General features: G+C 38.2%; 1 protein-coding gene and 1 long non-coding RNA gene across 5 annotated transcripts in view; both read left to right on the top strand.

The window, feature by feature from the left end:
- The window catches only part of LOC108161750 (protein split ends), an 85,445-nt gene that overhangs the window by 2,967 nt on the left and 60,604 nt on the right, over positions 1-21,874 (top strand). The window contains exon 1 of one of the 4 annotated variants that reach the window (XM_033393004.1): positions 20,080-20,119. The exons of the other annotated variants lie outside the window; for them this stretch is intronic. The gene's annotated coding sequence lies outside the window, so the exon portion shown is untranslated. Of the gene's footprint in view, positions 1-20,079; positions 20,120-21,874 lie in introns of those variants that run through there. 4 annotated transcript variants of the gene reach the window in all.
- LOC117188724 lies at positions 3,035-20,154 on the top strand. The gene is made up of 2 exons (XR_004472808.1): positions 3,035-3,074; positions 20,064-20,154. It is a non-coding gene; the product is annotated as an uncharacterized LOC117188724 (long non-coding RNA).

The raw sequence follows: 21,874 nt of genomic DNA, 5'->3' as shown, positions 1-21,874 counted from the left end.
TGTCTCTTGTTGTCTCAAAATGGCGTCAGGCGCCTTCTAAAAACGAAAAAACTTAACGAAACGGAAAAAACGTGAACTACGCACAAAGAGAAACTATTTTTTCTGTGTAAAATTCTGTTATTTCTTTCAGTTTTTTTTCTGTTTGCTTTTTCGCACACGTCAACAAAGAGGGTGGGTGGGGTGGTCGGGATACAGACAGAGAGAGAGAGAGAGATAGAGATGGCGAGAGCAAGCAATCAGCAAAGAGATACAACAACCGCACCCCACCAGGCATGTAAAGCGACTAAAGCGAGTCTGTCGCGCGGGCCCCAACTTTAAGTACAGCCAGGCCAGGCCCTGGCGCGCGAGAGAGAAACTTTCACGATCGATTGGAGCAGCCGCAGCCAGCCCCATTGTGTTGCCCCCCCTTTGTATAAATTAGCATAGGTGCGAGCGAGAGGCAGCTCGTTTCGCGTTTGGTATATGTATACCGGACAGCGGCTGCGCAGTTACCATTTTTGTACAGCCAGCTAGCACTCACATATGTACAGAGCTACAGTGCCATCGCACTCACACATAGCCACGGTTATATGTGATTTCCTGCCTGCGCCCCCAAAATGGACAAAAACTACAACTACATGCGGGCTACAAAGCTACAATTCTACGCCGTATCAGGCAGGGGATACGTCGTCATCAAACGACACGACACAGCACGAACACACATACGCAGACAGAGACGGAAAAATGACTACATAACCATTTATAAATATACAAGAATAAAAGGGAAGGGGCAGGCAGTGGCAGAGGCAGCGCCAGCGACAACGACAGCGCTACAACAATGACGAGCGGACCGGACGGCCGCAAAAAAACAAAAAAAAAAACCAACGGAGAGCAGATACTCGTTTTTCCATGCGGCCTCCCCCACCCCACACTCTTTGCTCAGTACATATGTATATATGTATGCCCATATATACATATTCTTTATATACATAAAACTACATAACACAACCAATACACACACACACACACATACACTCTGTCTGCTCTCTGTGTGTGCGCGCTGAAGCAGCAACAACATGGAACGAACGTCGAAAACCAGTCGCTGCATCTCGCTCTAGCAGCCAAGTGTGAGCAGCTCTATCTCACTCTGGCAACCGAAGAGACCCCAGGCTTTCAGTGCAAAGCAAACGTCAATTATAAGCAAACAAGCGACGTTGCCGAACTTCACCGGCAGAGCAGCAGCACAGGCAGGCAGACCAGCAGAGGCAGGCAGGCAGCACAGGCTGTAAGCAAAAGAGAGACAGCAATATCATATCAGAGGGAAAGAGACAGAGATAGAGAGAGCTAAGGCTAAGGCGACGTTGCCGAACTTCAGCAGCAGCATGAATTGTATTTGCTATTCTTGTTTCTCTTCTTTTGGTTCTTTAATGCATGGAATTTTAACATGCCCTCCTCCTGCCGCCCCTCTCCTCTTCTCCTACCCTTAACCCTCTGAACACAGCCCCCTGCCCCTGCCCCTGCCCCGCCCCACACCCTGTAGCTACGCTTCGTTGGGTTGGTTTTCGGCCTCGCAATGGACCCCCTTCCAAACTCCCGGCTACCGGACCGACCCGGCCATGTTCTTCGGATGGAATGGTATATGGGATGTTCTTGTGGAGAGAGGGGTTGAGGTAGGGGTAGGACCCCGGTCTGGGATCTGGAATGGATTATAATAACGTGCTGCTGTCTCTCATTTTCCTCATTTTCCACCTTCTGAAAAGAGAGGAAATGACCAAAAACCCTTCAGAAAATTTATATTTTCTGGTTAGAAACGATAGATTCCTATGGAAAAAGAGGTTTTTAATTATACACAAAGTATACATATGTCTATTCTAAAACGAAGTTTTCCTTACGAAAAGCATATTTGTAACTTTTTTTTGATCCTAAATGGATAATTCTAATATGAAGTCTTCATTCTGATCCCAGAGATAATCTTCATTGAGGATATCCATCCTCCATCCTATTATAAAAGAACTCTTTTAATGTATCGTTTATGATTAAAAATATAAGATTCCTTTAGAAAAGATCTCTGTATTTTTCTGAAATGCAAAATAAATTTATGGCCCAGCCCATGGAAATGTTCTATAAATTGCCATTTTCCACCACCCACCCGCATCATTGTAGTGGGTTTTTATAAGGGAAATAATCATCCACATCCGACTTGAGGGCTCTATAAAGCGATCTGTGTAGATCTCTGTGTTTCTTTGCCGCTTGGGGCGGGAGAATTGTTCGCTGCTGGGAGATCTGGAGAGGCTTGTGAATCTCGTACCCGTACCGTACCTCATTGTGTATTTCAATATGTTTAAATTGTTGAGAATTGAATTAAATTAAAGATACTTTTGCAATTTTTCCATTTTTAGTTGTTTAAATTAACATAAATTGGCGCAAGTGATGAAATCTAAAGATCTATAGAGATCCCAAAAAGAAGAAATCTATAGAGATACCAAAAATCCCGCAAAAAAGAAAGTGCAAAGCCAACCGCTCCCCCCCTCCCCCCAAATAGTGTGAGAGTGATAGTGCTAAAAGTATCTCAAAGATATATATAAAGTGTATCTAATAAATTAATTTTTTCCCCTCATAAAATAGTGCAAATCCTTCATAAAAAGAGGTATCTAATATCGAGAAAAATCGAAACAAAAATCAAAGATAACGCAGATATAGATAAAGATCTTTTAAATACAGATTGAAATGTGTATAATGAATGCAACAAAGTGGAGTGCGCACTCCATTTGAAATAGATAAAGATGCGCAACCGCTGCCGTGGCCTCCATTTGTGGCATACGACGCGATGCAACGCCTAAATATCCGTGGAAGAAGCAACTGCTATGAGTGTTCGAATGTTGTCGAAACATGGTACGCGACAGTAGCCGTAACATTTGTTTTGGAAAATTAGCCGAAACTACGACAACCACAACGACACAACAGCAACAGATCCTGCAACATCCTGTGCAGCAGCCACATCATCAACAGCAGCAGCCAGCATTCGTTGTGGATAGCAGCATTAATAATAATAATATTCACAACAACAATAATAATAATAATCAGAAATTTAAAAGGTAAGAAATTGGTAGATCTCTGAACGACAATCTGTAGATATTTATAGATAACAAAATTAAGGAAAACCAAGCTCCAAAAATGAGATCTATTAGACATCTATCGATTTATAGATGGATAACCTTTTAAGGATCTAAAACATTGAATAATACGCGTGGAGTGAAGAAAAGTAAAGAGTGTCTATCAAAAGAAAAATTATTGAAGAGATCTATGAAGGATAAATCTATAGATATAGATAAAAAAATAAAATCGAACGAACATGAAGTCTAAAGGGGAATATATTTTTTGTTCGCTTTTTAAGGATATATAAGACATATAGAATTTTATTATTGTCTTCGAGCCGAAGATCTGCTGAAAAACTATTTAAAAATTCACCGATAGATTGGAAGTCCCATTAAATCTATCCGCAATTTCTTTGTCGAAACTTTTTGGAATCTTTTTGTGGTCCTTGAACAGATTTTGCTGTTAAATATAGATGTTTTTATATGAAGAATCTTGAAAACTGTGTGTCCAGAAAGGATATATCCATATTTTCAAAAAAAATATGGCACTATTATAATTGGCTTTTAAAGAAATTGGTAAGGAATTCCATTGTAAATCTTTATAAATGCATTTTCGAAAAACCTCCTACTATCTCTAGTCGTATCTGTTGGTTGCGTATGTGTACCTTATGCGTGACTGTGTGTGGGTGCCGCTAAATGCTTTAGTCACGATTGCCCATTTTCGAAACCAGAATACAGAAAGAAAACCTCTTAGATACGTACATATGTAGATACTTGGTATGTAAATTTATATCTGTTGGATGCCTGCGTAGGCCACTTATGGGAGCTACTTGTGCGAGTATCTGCTGCCCACACGAAGGCACCAGCCGCTCTTATCACGAGTGGGGAAACGTATCTGTATCTGTGTCTGTGCCTGTGTCTGTGATGCATTTCTAAGCTGACGGTTTGACAGGGCGACGGCGACCTCCTGCTCCTCCTTTTGCTGATGCTGCCGCTTCTGTAATCGTTGAGATACAAAAAGCTAATGGCTCGGCTCGGCTGTGGCCGTGCCCGAAAAAGAATGTGTAACGTAACGTTTTTTACCTTGACTTGGTCGCTGTGTATCTGTGTATCTTTTGCTCTTGCTTTGGGCTTTTTTCCTCTATGAGCATGTGTATCTATGTGTCTTACCTGAGTGGGCCCCCCTTGTGGATGTATGTGTGTGTTTGTGCGTTGCGGTGGCTACGTGTACAAATATTAGGCATCACAACTAAGGCCAACAGCAAAAGATACAGATACGCCAAGAAAAGGAGAAGAACAGAGATACAGATACTTGTAGAGCACAGAGAGTCACAGGAAGATACCACAGAGGTGGGGAGGAGATATTTTCGTAGAAATCATATTGGATGTACAGAAACATTAAAGTGTTTCAGGAAGATACAGATACATTTAGAGCTACAACATGTGGCACTCCCTGTCTGCGTATGACTGACTGACTGTCTTCCGTCTCTTAAAAAGCATCTCATACCTTTCAGATACATCTGTATCTTGCTCTCCTATTAAGTAATATCGTAGCTTCTCTTATCTTATCTTCCTTTCTTGATATTTTTGTTTTAAATGTGGCAACAGTTCTCTCTATTCCGAAAATATAAACAAACAACATTCTCAGGCAGAACTTTCAATGATTTTTAGCCCACATTTTACACGCCAACGATCCTCAGATACCCAGGGTCAAAACACAAGGCAAAAATACAGACAAATATCAAAACAACGCCCTAAAAAAAACCCATAAACTTTGCAACCAAAACACCTGTCTGGTGTCTACAAGTTTTCCCCTTAGAAATGTTTAAAACAATTGAAAATTCAACCTGCATATATCTCTGACAAATATATTCAAAAAACAACTAAAAATCAAACAATACACAAAAACGAGACAGACCCAAAGTAAACACATGGAAAATAGCACAGAAATAATACAACAACTAAAATAAAACCCACGAAAAAAAAGAAAAATATATCAAATTTGATGAAAATAAAGAAAAAACAAATCAAAACCAAAGAATTATAGAAAAAACCGAGAGTACAAAATATAGATTTATATTTTTTTTGAAAGCAATCTATCTATGAGTCAAAATGACGAAAGGCATCTCTTAAGACAGCAAAATGATCTCCCAAAAAGCAGCAACAGTATCTCCAAGAGCAGCAAAACTATCTCTGAAACATAAAAGTATTGCTTAGCTACAAAATCTAAATAAAATATATAGAAAATCAGCATGTGCAGACGTATTTCAAGTAAAAAAGATAGAACAAAAAACGAATACTAGCTCGAGAAATAACTTGTATTTCTTATAGGAAAAATACGCGTCGAAGACCAAAAACAAAGCAACGAAAAACCGGTAAAAACCGAACCCGAAAAGTGCGTAATACATGTTTTTTTAATTATAAAAAAACCACACCATTTTGTGAACTATTGTTGGTGTTTTATGCCTCACTTCTTATGACTATCATAATATATAGCACCGTAGGGGGAGAGGGAGAATCACTTGCAAGTTCATTGTCAATGTCAGAAGAAAACCATGGCTATGGGTCTCTGTTTCTGTTTCTGTTTCGGTCTCTGTCTCTGGGGTTCCGGACGTCTGGCTTTTTGGAAGAGCCTTCAATTTGGATGATTTGTGCTGCGGTAATTACCACAGAAATAACGTGTATTATAGAGGCCTATAGTAGAGACAGAGGCCCACTGTTATTGTCTGACATTGATGCGGGTTTAATGCACCAAACATTCGGGAGGCCAGTGCCACACATTTGTTGTTGGTGTAGGTCTCTCCACTCTCTCTCTCTGTCTCTCTATGAGGCCGGTTTTTGAGTAAATAACCAACAACAAAAAAACATTTATTATTATCGGTTCGGTTCGGTGCCTAATGAAGCAATTAAAACATTTGACTCTTGCACTATACGAAACAAATTATAGAAAAAAATAGAGAAAGGAAGGGATAGATAGAGACAGAAAGAGACCATAATTTAAGCTGGAGAGTATATATATCTCTTGGAAAAAAAATGTAAAAAGAATAGACGAAATGTGCAAAATTGATTGGTTGTACAAATTTCCCATAAACGAGAGGATTTTAAAAAGATTTTAATGCTTTTTATGGTCCCATCGACACTGACATTTTTATTGACATTTAGTTCAGTTTCTAGGGTTTTCAGTTAATTTTCATTAATTTGTATATGGATGTACAACCATCCATCTCAAGGCTATTTTTGATCTATCGATTAGCATTGGAAATGCTCGAAATTTTATTATATGTCTACAACAGACCCCACGGATCCAAAGCCCTGACCCACAGACCTTCTCTACGTTCAGACATCCATCTCTATTCCTCTCCATTCAGGTCTGTACCGTACCGACCTCTCTATTCGGTAGACAGTCCTCTATTGACAGTCTCGTCCCCCCATTTACCATCGCTTTATTTCCCGCCCCCCGCTCTATCTTTCAGATCACTTTATTAAATTGTATTTCGTGTTTCGCTTTTTAACACGAGATGTGGCCATAGTAGACACAACAACAACAACATAAAACAGCAACAACAATGATCTATATCAGATTTTCTATATATGTACATATGTAACCGCCTATACATACATGTACATAGGTATTTAGGTATTTTTATGAGTGTTTTTCTAGAGCTTTTGACTCGTTTCAATGTCATGCTACATTTATTATTGTTGTACCACGTTCGACAATAACGTGCCCCTCGCCTCGGAGGCAAAAAGGGGGCTCCTATACGACCATAGTTTCCTCTTTAGTACCTCGGGTCTATAGTCGCTTTGCATAGGTGAAATATTACCATTCTAAAGTCTCTACAGAGCCAAAAACAAATTCGATCTATTACAAAAAAGAGCAAGTATTTTGTAGTTGCTGCAGATACACAGATACATTGTTTGTTCTTCTTCAATTTATCATTCATCTATCACTCTCCTTTCCCTTGCTTTTGCCTAAATATTGTATCTTTTTTCGTTGCTTTTATTTCAAAATTATTTTGTAGGAAAAGTTCTACGAGTACCTATGCTTTTGCCTTACACTATGTATCTTTTGTTTTTGTATCTCTGTGTTTTTGCAATTATCTTGTGTCTATTTTTAAACATTTTATTAACAAATTTTTGAGGCAGAAATAACCTACAGAAAAAAGAAAATTAGAATTAAAGGAAAAGAGGAAAATTTCAATTAGAAAAATGTTTGGTGGAAAGGTTTTTAACTTTTTTGAGTATAAGATATATTTAGGGATCCTTAAAGTGATTCCTGAAGAATGTCTAGGGTTCGCATTTCTATGGGTTATCCAACAAAAATTCTCGTATGATTTACATTCATTCTTTGTCTATAGCACCAATCAGCACTTTCGGATGAGTGGAGTATTCAATATTTAATCGCACTATTATACATGTATTTTTAAAAAAATCAAATATAGTATTTCGATTTAAGTTCCGGAATATTGCTCTAATTTTTCTTAAAAATCTAAATAATTCCCTATAAAAACCACTAAAAGGTATAGAAAAATATCCACTCTCCTAACTTTTTTTACACAAAATTCTAGTACAAAATAATCCACTATATAAAACACGTACTAGAACTATTCCTCTAAAAACACAACTCAATTATTGTCGGCATCTATTTTTTCGAGTAATTACCTCTATTGTACTTTCGTACTGTGATAATTATTCAAATGTTTAGTCATTTTCTTTACCTATGGCGTGTTTTTGTTCCTCCCTCCCTCTCCCTCTATCCATCCATCTCTCTATATATAGTATCCATCTACATTTATCTCTAGGGGGTCTGTTTTTGTTTTGCTAGGGTCCGCCAGGGGTCTCGAGTCTCTCACTATCGGATTACTCAAACTAAGAAAATGCTTTGAGCACATAGAATATCAAAAAAGTACTCAGAATTAGTTGCAGGCTAAGGCTAGACCTTCGATATAGATAATTTTGATGGCCTTTCAGCCTCTCATATTCAGTGTCATCTTTAGCCCCTATCTATCTGTCTTTAATCTTCAATTTCATCTTCTTCTACAATACATCTTCATCATCTTTTTCCCCCCATCTGTAGCTCCAGCCCCGTACCACCATCATCATCTGTCATCCTCCAGCAACGTATGCCTTCTATCATCTCATGTGTGAAATTATTTGGGAATTTTCTAATTTTCCCATGCAAAAGGTTGGGTTATCTCATCGTCTGTGCCCTCCCCTTTCCCTCTGCGCCACCATATGATATCTCTATCAATTCCTCCGCATATTGCATGGCATTTTCTTGTGTATTGTATTACGATTGTTTTTGTTCGAGGTATTACGAAACGTCGCAAAAACAATGAAATAATGTGCAAAAATGTAAAACAATAGCTTTGGAACAGCGTGAATACTTGTACGAATACGAATACGAGTACGAATACTCGTACGATTATATCTACGAATATACATATGTATATACATAGGTATATGAAAAATAATTGCTCAACTTGCATGAACCGCTATGCCCCCCGCCTTGGCCACCATTCAGGGGCGGAGGGGCCTTTGGCGTTCCTAAGCGTACTGTAAAAATACATATGATATTGCATATGTATGTCTATATTCGTTTTCCGATATTTGGTCAAGTGTTTGGGAATGTGGAACGGGTAAAAGGAATGAGGCAAAAAGGTTTTCCATATTGATTGCTGGATTGCATTGTTGTGGGGTATGGCATAGGGTCTCTAAAGAGGATTGCGAAGGTTTCTTTTGGAGGAATTCGCGGAAGTACCAATGGAAGCTCTTTTATAAGGTATTTTAAGAGGTTTTTAAAGGGGGACCTCCTCGGGAACATCTTATATAGGAACTTTAAAGAGTTCATCGGATTTATGAAAGATTCTGTGGGACATTCTCTATAGTTTCAGTATATGGTATAAATTTCGTTGAAAAAAGTTTGTCTTTAGAACAATTTCCATTGAAAAGGTTCATTATTTGACCATTTCAGGGTAATTACTAAGGGAAAGCCTTAAAATTCGCTTCTATTGATAGAAATAAGAACCGAAATGCATTTCTGATTTACGAAAAAATTTAGTAGTTTTGATTTAATTTAAATGAAATTAATTAAAATTTGTATAATCAAAAAAGAAACATTATACTGGAAGATATTGATATCTAGCCGTTGTAGATGGCGATAAAGATAATATAGAATATACAAAGGCAATAGTATCTCAAAAATGCTACCCAAAGATGATAATTTTATCTCGGAAATATTAGCTGAAAGATGAACCCAAAAGCAAAACCTGAGCCGCCTCATCGTCTTCTCGCTTGCACTCGCATGTGAGCTTCTTTGTATTTCTTTGTCTCACTTGCTCTCGCATTGGAGAGGAGCGTTGCTCAAGCCGCCTAAGAATTTGACGTAGGCAACGTTGCCGCACTTCACACACACGTTGACAAAAGGTGCGGTGTTAAGAACCGGACAGCAGACAGACGCGCACACAAAAGATTATCATCAAGACACACTCTTTTGTGCGAGCGTGTTAGAAAGAGATGGAAATGTTGAGAAGTGGAAAGAGATGAAGAAGCATAGGGAGAAAGAGATAGAGAGGGAGAGGGAGAGATGGCTAACAAAGAAGAGGCAACAAAGCAAAGAAATCGATTATTATTCCAAAAGAGCTGAGAAACGGGCTCAAGAAAAAAAAATTATATGCTTACATATTTATACAATATGGTATATAAGGAAAGAGCACATAAGGAAAGAAGAGGATGATGATGATGGGCTCTCTGTTGGGTTCTGTTACCTGTTTTTTTATAGTGATAACCAGTTGGAACACCATGGAACCCGGGGATTATGCTGTGCCGAAGTGATGATGACGTTGTTAACCGGTTTGTATTTTGTTCCTCTATAAAGGAGAATGATACCATGAGATACGATCAGGTGCTGCATACATAATACTTTTCTCTCTCTCTCTCTCTCTCTCTTTCTGTCCCCTGCTCTACTGCCTACAAATTACTATAGCGACATTGTTGTTGCAGCAGCAATTTTATCATCATTCTGTAGTATGGCTTCATGAAGCAGATAAAAGAGGAACGGAACGCAGGGAAACAGAGAGAGAGAGAGAGATACTAAAGAAAAGGGGGATGCAGAAAAAACTACACAGCAGTGTGACTGAATGAGATAGAGAGCCACTACGGCTGTGTGTCTGAAAGAGATAGAGAGAGCCCGCTGCTACAAAGCTACACAAAAAGTTTTTTTTTTTCCGCTGCTGAAGTTTGGCAACGTTGCGGCCTTTGCCAACGTTTTTTTTTTTCGCATCTAACAGCCAGCTGTAGACGTTTCGCCCGCTCCCCATCCCTCCCTTCCTCAGTCTCTATCTCTCTCTTGTGCGGTGCTTGTTTTTCTTGTTTCACTCACACTCACAGAGACATACAGTTGTCTTGCCTTTTGCTTGTTTTCAATTAGAGAGAAAAAGAAGCAGCAGCAGCGCTTTTGTTGCTTTCGTGGTGGTGCAAATATACCGCACGTTGAGTAAACATCAGCCGCTGTCGTGGCCGCCGCCGACGTCGCAGCCAATTTTGAATTTTGCCTTTTGGCATGTGCAAATTCACACACACACACTAACACATGTGTATTTGCAATTTCTGCCCGACTATACATATACGCTGCCCTCTGCTGGCTTAGCTTTTTGCTCTCAAGGCATATTGAACCGAAAGGCAAGGCGCAATCCGAAAGAGAGTCGTCTGCTGCATTTGCCATCGCGTGACACAAAAAGAGAGCTCGAGAGAGATAAGGAAAAAACAGGATGGAGTGCACGAAAACCGGCATTAGCACTAGCATTTATTTACCTCTTATAAATGTACCTTGCCTTCTGTTGATCGCTCTGCCCTCTGGTGTCTTTGTGGTCTGCCTGCTTTTGTTGGGTTTCTTCGTATTTTCAGCGCTGCAGCAGCAGCGGCTGCGGACGAGGCGAATGCTTTATTTTTATGCTGGCATTTTCTCGCTCCCTCTTGTACTCTGCTTCTCGCTCCCTCTTGCGTGGTGCTGCTTCTCTTTGTCGTTTAATTGCAAATGAGTCATGCAGACACACACACACAGACACTCTTTGAGTGGAGAGCCGCACACACATGTACAATTCAAAGTCCGTGCTTGGTCAGCAAATTTCGCTGTTGCTGTTATTGTTTTTTTATATTTTTTTATATTTTGTGTTTAATCAATTGGACTTTTGATTTGCTTGTACTAGAAGAGAAACCTCGTGCGTGCAGGAAGCAAATAATGAATGTCCATCAAACGAACGGCGAATCCTGTGTATTCTATCCCTCTCTATTCTGGAAGAGAACAATTTATTGAGTTTTCTATCCCCCCCTTTTGCTCTTAGAGGGAAACAACCACCTCTCTATGTTTCTCGCTCAATCTTAAGCTTAATTTGAGGTCTTTATACTGCCTCTATGCCTCCCCCTCTTCTCCTCAATCACCTTATTATTCCGTATCTTTTCCTTCTCAATCTCTTATCCTCATTGCTTATTGAGGACTTTTCTTGATGGAAGCAAAAGCTTTTCCTACCACCGAAATGGTTAGAAGAAACAAAATCAAATGGACATCAAAGCAAAGGAAATTCGTTATTTATCAAGAAGAACTCGAGGAGGGGCTCAACTACCGGAAGATCCGGCTCAAGTCGGAATTAGTCTTGGATTTGGCCTACAATTGGAATTTTTCAGAGAGCACAATTTATAAGGAACTTAAGATTCATTCATGGAATGAAAAAGGATAGGATATTTTTTGTTTGCCAAATAACAAGTTTTCCGGAAAAATCCAAGTGTTCTTTTTAATGCACCAATTCCCAATATTTTCGTCCTGTTTCACTCCCTCCCGCGCTTACTGCAAAACCTCACCCAAATCCTACCCCAAAAACTGGCAATTCCAATTTACATATTTAATTCGTGGCTTTTCATTTGCTTTTGTTTGTTTATTTTTTCCAATTTTCAAATTTTTCCAATTAGCAAAGTAATTAAAAATAATAATTAAAAATGTATATTACATCAAAGAAGAGCGTGCGCCTCTTTAGCTCTCTCTTAAAAACAGCTGACAAGTGCAAAAAAAATTTATTGAATAAATTGTTACGTAAATTTTGTATGATATATCCATTGTTATATACAATACAATCGCATATATTATGTATGAATAAAAAATGTATTTTCGACAATAAAAATATACACACACAACACACACGTTAGTGTAAAGCGAGAATTGAATTAACGACAAAAGCAACAACATCACGTATACGCCCCGAGTGACAGTGATGAAAAAATAACAAAGGGGGAAACCGTATAGAGGACAGAGACAGAGACACTCGTGTACAGAGATAATGTGGCCGAAAACAGTTCTTTCGAAATATCATACCCCCCCCCCCAAAATATCTCGTTATATTCACCCATAATTCTGTTGGAAGCAACATTATTCCGCCCTGCACAATTGCAATTGCAATAATTGACAATAATTTCCGTAATTATTCCGTAAATTACTTTGATTTTTTTTATTCCATTCAGACAGTCGTATATGTCGTACATGCATATACTTTTTATACACCCACATGACAGGCGGTACACCCCAACCACCCACCCAGCAGCGGGCCCCTCTCCAACATCCGCTTCGATATAAATCAGTTGGCTAATTACACTAGTCAGCAACCAAAATAAAACTCCAACATCAGGAGCTACTTCTTCTGATAGATATCATAGATATTTTACTATATTTTTAAGAAAATTTTTACTTTAAAAATTCGGGAAAGGGGCATGTTTCTTCAAAAAATAAGGAAGTCATATAAAAAACTCAAGTTTAGCACTAAAAAAAATAATTATAAAATAATCTTTGTTTTAATTTAACAATAACCCAATCCAAAAAAAAACAACACAATACAAAATTTTGGAGTCTATCAGAAAACAGTCGGTTGCGTTCTCTCTAAAAAAAAGTCCAAATTTGCTGACTAGTGTGCCATACTGAAATTCTCGAGGAGTGGAGCGGGGGACAATAAATAATAATAACAATAAAAAAATTAGTAAAAAATTTCTTTTTCCAACCATTAAACAGTCATATCACGTGCTCCACTCCACAGCCATTGACATCATCAGTAATATATTTATGTATCGAAAGAAAAAGCAAAGTAAAAACTACTTCTATTTCTACGGTCTATTTCTAATTGCTTCAAGGCACTACGACCCGCATGGGAGACACCCTATTAGAGGCTCGTCATTCATTGCAGTTCAGTTGTAAACGAAAAGGTCACTGAACTCGTTTTTTGGTGCCCTTTGGGCACACTAATTCTCAACACTGCAGCAGGGCGCCACAGACACGTCACGCGAGAAGATAAATGCCAAAATATGTTGCACTTGTTGGGCAATCCATGCGGCACCCAGTCCTAGACAATCGTCAGACACAACTTTTGAGTCAGAAACGGAGAGACAGAGTCAGAGCCAGAGCCAGACCCATGGTCTGGTCTTAATGGGGCGTTCCGCAATAGATTTTTTTTGTAGTTTTTTTTTTAATGGCCAATCAATTACAATCCTTTATTTATTAATTTTTAACCCAAGCGCGGAATAAAAATGATTTTATTTTTTAAAGCAAAGATCTCAGACAACTCAATTGATTGAGTCACTTAATCACTGGGGAAAAACATGAAAGGCTTATCTAATAAATAATATATTAGTATCTCTGAATAGTGTGTCATTACTGACCTATCCCGCCATGAAAATGTATCTGTAAAGAGTCATGCTATCGTATTAGATACACGAACAATCATTTTGAGATGATTGGCGTTCCAAATGGATTAAAACGGTGTATTAGATGTATGGAAATTATGATCCTCGGATTAAGATATTTGTTGTATCTAGCATGAAAGTTTCCATCAAATTTGTTCCCTTAGAAACTGATATTTTGATAAAATTTGATGGATTTTCGATCTCTATCATTCATTACCCATCTCTAATCTAGAGATGGTGCTTCTGTTCTATTTCTGGGTGTGGTGGCAATGCCTTAATTCCCAGGTCCAAAGTTCAGAAACTCTCACACAACAAATGAGAGATACAGTGTGTGTGTGTGTGTTTGTGTGTGTGCGGTTCATTCATGCAGCCTTTCGCTTTCATGCTCACTCTCCCATCTGCTCTACACTCTCCACTCCACTCCTCTGTTCTCTCCCCTCCGTCTAACTGTCTGGAGATAGAACAAAGAGACCCATGCGAAAGCTACTTATGAAAATAATAACAGCAAATTGTCCAGCAAAAGAAAGAGAGATACAACATTCACATATGTATGTACATATATATGCATATGGCTTCCTGCAGCGTGTAAAACGTCATCATGCGAGGAGGAGAATGACAAAGATAAAAAAAAGAAGAAAACAAAACAAAGCCCTCGCGCTGCTTTACTGTTTTTCTATTTAGCGGTTTTTGGACCTTGAGCCTTAGCTTTGACTCTCTCTCTCTCTCTCTCTCTCTCACTCTCTCACTCTCTGTGCATGGCTTTGTCTAGCATATGCTCTCCAGAGGGAAGAGGGAGAGAGGGAGCTACGGCTAAACTTGTTCTGCACAGGATATGCAGTGGCAGACACAGTCGACAGCGGCAGGGCAGAGAACCCTTTTCATTTCGTTGTTTTGTTGCTTGATTATTATGCAGCGCCATACAATAACTTTGTATTCAAATATTCAAATATTCAAAAATTCAAATATTCCAGCACTCACACAGACGAGAACCCCATGCAAAACTCTTTTCCTTTTCCTATGGGTGTCTCGCTCGCTCCAACGCGGTTTCAATGAATGAAATGAAACTGTTTTTTGGCCCTGCCTAGCACTCTCTCACATGGCTTAGGCAAGGCCTCCTCTCCCCTGTCTACCCATCTCTCTTACTCTCATTAAACTTCAACCCTTTTTGCGGCATTTACCGTTTGATTTATGTCAAGTTATGCAAATCCCATTCCCATACTTTAGGCATTAAATTTCACATTTGATTTTCTGCTTTCACGGTTAATTTTCCGCGAAACACAGAGTCTAGAGGGTAGGTGGTGGCCTGACTAAAGGCTTTTATCTGGAGAACGGAAAAAAATACTAAGCGAAAAGTCAGTATTAGACTACTATGAGATCTATGAGATACAAAAATGACTAATTACAAAATTAACGAGGGGGAACGTTTTTGTCGAGGGGAATTTGGCTTTTAAATTAGGGAATTGTTAGTCGTGAAATTTTCTAATAATAACAGTGGAAATTATTCCATTCTTTCTAAGAAATTCCAATTTAATTTCCTGTAGATTCATCGAAACCGCTCTATGTGTCTAGACAGACATCTATCCAGCTATCGCTTTAGTTAGATGTCATATACAGATAGACATACAGATATCTGCCTATATAGAATTTTATTTCTCAAGTTCCTAAGGTTCTTTTAATAACCTGAAAGTTTAAACGAATATTTATTGTATAAACTGGCAATAATTTACTTAAATTTATCACTTCCCCCATAACTGAGAATGTACTGCCAATGCACCATATGTTCAACCGATCTACCCCAGAAAGAAAACTTCCCTGGTGAACAGAACTGCCTGCTAAATCGTTACACGTCATTTCACTTCAACTTCAAGCGACTGTGACGGAGACGGAGACGGCGACGGTGACGGTGACGGTGATGGGGTGGGGATCGGTAGGACAGAGAGGAGATTGAGCACCGGGGACCGATTTAGACACCCGGAAATTGTCGTCTTTGCTTTGGCTTCAGGCCGATTCCCTCTAGGCCGTATAGTATCTATATATAATATGCACATTTTGTTTGCTTTTGTTTTATTTGCATATTGGAATACAGTTTTGCCTATAACACGTAATGTACTGACTGCATTTTATGGCTGTCTAGACACCGAGACGGATAGCGATACTAACACCCACATTTGGAGAGGCTCTACAACCTCCACCTCTATGTAAACTTGTGATCTCTATACCGTCCAGCACCTCTCTGTAAACTCAATGGGTATTTGTATATTTGTATATACAAAATTTATTTCATTAAATTGCTTTTAAATTGCTGGCAATTTCGTGATTAATGTTCAGCGACAGCGACAAAGTCTGTGCAAAAACAAATAAAAAATTGTATAATTTGACAGATATTTGTCAAGATGATTGAATTTCTCATTAATTTCTCAACTTGTTAATTGACTCGAATACTCAAATACGATTCTAGATGTACGAAACGTGGCCACACAATTGATCAATAGATCAAAGACTTATTAGGGCTGGGACGAGAGATCGCAGTGTGGATCTGTTTTTGGAGATGTGACGAAAATCGGTGACCACACCGATGGTTTTTTTAATGGTTTATTGGGGAATAGTTTTGGACTGAATGGAATGATGGGTGATTTGAAACGATATTTCAATGTCTAGAGAGTGATTATAGTTCACAATTCTATGGACTACCTTATTAGGGAGTGTTTGTAATGGCTTACGATGGAAATGTGGAGAAATTAATGAGCAGGAATATGGTGAGGTGATCTGGGAACTATTTTGAGATAATAGAAATCGTTTTTGAGTGCCTGGAAAGTGGCCAGAGCTTCAGTAGAGGCATGTGGTTCGACAAAAACGTTTCCACTGCTTACATTACTATAGATTGGTTTATTTACCGGTTTACCCCCGTTCAATCTATTAAATCTTCGGCGACTGTTTAATTTAACTGGATTTTGTTTTGCTTTGAGGCTTTGCGATAATCAGCAAACCCATAAAGCTGCCTCCGTTCGGACACCATACACATCCATCAATTGCGGATGATGCGGGCTGTGCATCCATCAGATACGACCACGACCAGCTGTGTGTGTGCTCGCTGAAAGAATTCTCACACTGCAAGTATCCACCAGATACACAAGTCTTATGAAGGAGGTCCTCACCCACACACAGCGCCCACTCCAGAGCTTACAGCTCTTGCATCGAGTCTTGTCTTTGGGGGGGTTTCTTTTTATGTATTTTTGGAGTCTTTGTGGAAACTCGTTTTGTGATGTTGCACTAGTTGCAACTAGTTTTTGCCCGCTTTTATTATTGTTGTTGCTTCGGCTGCTGCTGCAGCTGGATGGCAACGTATCGCGTATCTTTGTATCTGTATCTCTGTGGCCGTAGCTGTAGTTGTAGCTGAAGAATGAGCTCAGCTTCGGTCTCAGTCTCCACTCGGAGCTCAATTGCTTGGTCTAGTCTCAGTTCGTGAACTATCAACGTTTTCACCCGCTTCTTCGCGTCAGACTTGAGGCTTCAGACGCTGCAGCTTTAGCCGTGTATACCCAGTGGTTGGAGAGAGTAAGGGTATACTCCCTTTGAAGGTGTATGTCTATTGCGGTAGAAAGAAAGGTTTCAGTGTTCCTTTACATTAAGGATTACTTAAGGACCAGAAACCAAGACGATTCCGCAATTTTTGAAAGAATTTTGTGGGCAAACTTGACGCTTGTCTTTTCTTTTTTCCCCCTTTTTCAGTATTTTTTGGTGCATATATTTTTTTTGGGTATTTTTTCAGAATTTTTTGTATCTATTTTTTTGGAGCTTCGAAATTTTACCGATATTCTTATTTTTTTTTTATGAATTTTATTCATATTTTTGGAGGTATATTTTGTTGGTATTTTTTTCTTGATATTTTATGTAGCTATTCTTTGGACTTTTTATGATATTATTTATTTATTTTTTTTTATTTATTTATTTTGTATTTATTTATCTTTTGAGTTTAGGTGTAATTTTGTTTATTTTTTGTGTGTACATTTTTGCAGTATTTTTATCCATATTTTTTGTCCGATATTTTCGTAATTTTTCCAAATGTTTTAGGAGTAACACTGGCCGCACTTCCTGGGTCATGCCTTAGGATCTAACTTCTTATAGATGTAGTTTCCAGTTCCCATTTCCCCCCTAGGTACCTTGTATGGCGGATCCTTCTATTGACACCATAATGGGCATCCCTTAGTTGCTAGACTCATCTTTAGCATTCTTTCTTGTTGTTCTTTATTCGATGAGCTTGTTTTTCTGCAGTGCGTTTTCCTCGTTTTCCTCAGTTGTTTTTTTCTCTTTCCTTTTGCTCTTTAAGTGCAGCTGTCAGTCAAAGTGGCTGCAACTGCCTCTAAATGTCTCCACATTGTCCGTTCTGTTCTGTGCCGTTCTGCTCGGTTTTGCCTGCAGCAAATGAGGTCGCTTAATTGTATTTTCTCTCTTTCACACCAGTAGAGCAGAACATGTCGCATGGTTGTTAATGGATGTGTGTGAATAATCGTATCTTTTGAGTATGAGTATCCCTTGTACCTTATGCCTTATACCCCTTAAACCTATTCCTGGGTTTCGTTCATTAGTTCATCCTGTCATGGGCCTTCTCGTCTCCTTCTCCATCTCCTACTCTTGTGTGTAATTTAATACTTTTTCTGCAAACTGTGTGATCAACCTTGCCCCTTTTTTATCCACACTTTTTTCTCTAATTTTTTCTTCTTTGGTTTCCCTTTTTTTTTTCTTTATTATTTCCTATTTTTTTAATATTATTTTTTCTTTGCTTTTTACCTTTTTTTTTCTTGTTAATTTCTTATTCCCTTTTTATTATTTCAGCTTTCTTGTGGTTTGCCTTCGACTGCAAAGGCTTGTCCCTTTGGATTTATGCACGGAAATGTGTGTGTACACACTCGCATAAAGTTGTATAATACATTTAGAGACAGATGAGACAATGCTCAGCCATTCAGAAGCAGAAGCCAGACGCAAAAATAAAAGAAAAAGTAAAGAAAAGAGGCCCAGGATGAGGGATCTGAAGGACAGTGCTTGGTGTATGAATGGGGGCTTGGAGGTTCGAATAGGGATTGAATAAGAGTATGACATGACGTCGAAACTGGGAAGGGATCGGAGGCTGGGTAGAGAGCTTGAAATAGGGTATAAAGAACAGGTTGTGGATGAGGGCCTGGCACGGGGTGCAGAAAGAATGTACGGTATGACGTTGTGTAAAAGCTTTCCTCTGTTCAGGGAGGGTTTATCTTCTCTTCTCTGTCTGCATTTTTTTTTTTACATCATTGTCAAATGTTGCGTAAAGATAACGCCGGGTTGGATCCCCCTTTTCTCTCTCTTTCTATATTTCAAATGAAAATTCCCATCAGCGGATTTCCATAAACAAAATGAAGAACAACAAAACTTCTTTGTACATTAAAGACTCTGTTCGGTTGTAATAAATAAAGCAAATAGAATGGAAGAATGAGACCCGTACATTGTGTGGGGCTGCCATATTCCAAGGACACTATAGATAGAAAGGAGGTTTATTGTTTTACAAAATATTGTTGTAGGTTTAGTAAATAAATTTTTGCGTTTATGAGGGAGAAAATGTTGTACAAGACAGCTAATAATGGTTGGAAAAGAGAGTATAACCCCTTGGACCAAAGAGATTATAATCCTTTGAGAAACAGGGAATATCAGAATGTAGCAGGTCTAATCATAGTTCGAAATAAGGTGGATTATTTTTAGTAATATGTATAGAACATTTGGGATAAAACAATTCAAAATTTACTCAAATTTACGCATGCCTAAGGAACACATAGAGCGATCTATAGAGAACAAAATCAGACATGGCTCTGGTTATCGCAAATCGCAAAAACTTTGCCAATGGACTGTCAAATTGTTAAAAATATTTTTTGATGTTTTAAGTTTAATTTTATTATACACTTTATTATATATTTTATTATATATTTTATTATATATTTTATTATATATTTTATTATATATTTTATTATATATTTTATTTTATATTTTATCATATATTCTATTATATATGAATAAATATTTTATTATACATTTATTTATATTTATGTAATTTGAAAGTAAATTTCTTATAATTTTTTCTTTATATAATGAGTTTATTTATAATCACCCCTTAAATTTTACTGTACCAAGCGAAACTAAATTTTTGTATTACTTTAATATCTTTGGTATGCAAAAGATAGATAGCTTTAAGATCACATTCTATTTCCTCCTTGAACTAACCCGATTTCTTTCTGATCTTTGCAGGTACGTGTCGTCATGCCCATAAAAATGCTCGTAAAACACATGAATTATTACAATTGGTAAATATGCGAAAATATTCCCCCCCCCACTCCCAAACAACAGATGCATCTGTAAATCCGTATCTGTGTGAACCAGTTTTTGCTCAAATTAAATTTTCAATAATTTTGCTCGCCTGCCAAAAAAAATTGATGCTTGTGGGGCTTACAACCTTCCCTTCCAACCCGATTCGATATGAATGCATTTGGTGTACTACAGAAATAGCCAGAAAAATGCAGTTGAAAAGCGTTTTTCAATTTTGCTTTAAGACTATATCTAAAGATTTTCGTTGGCTCGCATTTGTATGTTTCGCTGCCAAAAAGAGATTTAAAATTTTTGATGTTTAAAAAAAAAGAAAAACTTGTGTATATTTTGTTCATTTGGTATTTTGTATGGAGATAGTGGATATTCTGTGTGTGTTTTTGGGTTAAATGGGGGGTATTATAGGGCTGAAAGATGGAATATAATTGCGCATTGTTTGAGTCTTAAATTGAATCTATGGAAATTCAGTAAAATCCGAAGATTAACAAGAGGTGGATTTGGTGGAATATATAGCCACATGAGGCACGACATGAATGAAATCCACAACTAAAATTAGGATGGATACGCCTCGATTCGAGTACAAGCTAAATACAGAATATTCCGCTCATCCGAAAGTGCTGATTGGTGCTGATCGACAAGAAATATCCACTTTTCCATGCGCTCAAATTCAAACGGCACGGATTCATATTCAAACAGAAATGTTTCCTGGCGGAATCTGTAGTCTTTTATTTCCAATAGTTTTTTTTAGAAAACATGTATTTTTTTTTAGATAGAAAAGTGAAGGTGCGGAATATGAGTAGCGATTCATCAATCTGTAGTACACAGAAATCGCACAATAGACTACATATTTTCCTATTACTAATTTTCCTAATCAGCAAAGTTACGCCCCCCAATTGAAGGTCACCTAACAACCTTGACAAACTTTCCTGCAACACAGCAGAACAGAAGATCTTATCAATCCCTCAAAAAATACGAAAAGTACGAGTATTCCTCCCATAAACAGAGGAATTTGTTAGACAAAGAATTATGGGTTTTCGTGTGTGAAAAGTAATATATACAAAATTGTTGACAAGTCTGGAGTGTAAAGTATAGTCTTGCATTGTCTGGAGAGAGCCCTTTTCTTCGGCGATAAGCCAGAACCGATACCCCTTTATGGGGTAGCGGGACACGGGGGGGCAGGAGGGAGGGAGGGATATCCATTCCATTGCGCAGCATTTAAATATTTATGTAGGCATTTCTACGGCAAGCAGAAACCTTGCCCCCCGTTTTGCCATTAGCTGTTCCGTCAGCTACCGCGTTACTAACGTGTATTTATGTTCATGGGCCTACCTTATCGCCTTATCAGTAAGAAAAAAAACTGCTATCTAATCGCCGCAGTGGAAAACGCATTTATTAATCAAATATACTCTGGTAGATCGTATGTCGTATATAGCATATAGAAAGTGTGCATTTACTCAGACACTGGGATGGCTATATTCGAGTGTACAGTGAGGATAGTGCCTTTAGGATATTTTTAGAAGCTTACACAAGATATTTGTCAAAGATTACTACTTTAAGAACATCTCTACACGGATTTTTTGGGAATATAATCAGAATTATGGCAGAATCCCAAAGAAGCTGTTTTCCAAAGAAGCTATACTTTAGGGATTTCTATAGAACTTAAGCTATTTTCGAATCAAGGGAATATCTATGGAGATATATTCTCTGCAGAATTGAGATCTTTTTGATACCTTTCA

This window comes from Drosophila miranda, chromosome 4 (genome assembly GCF_003369915.1).
Source record: "Drosophila miranda strain MSH22 chromosome 4, D.miranda_PacBio2.1, whole genome shotgun sequence".
Taxonomy (NCBI): Eukaryota; Metazoa; Arthropoda; class Insecta; order Diptera; family Drosophilidae; genus Drosophila; species Drosophila miranda.
This window is presented reverse-complemented; position numbering and strand designations above follow the sequence as displayed.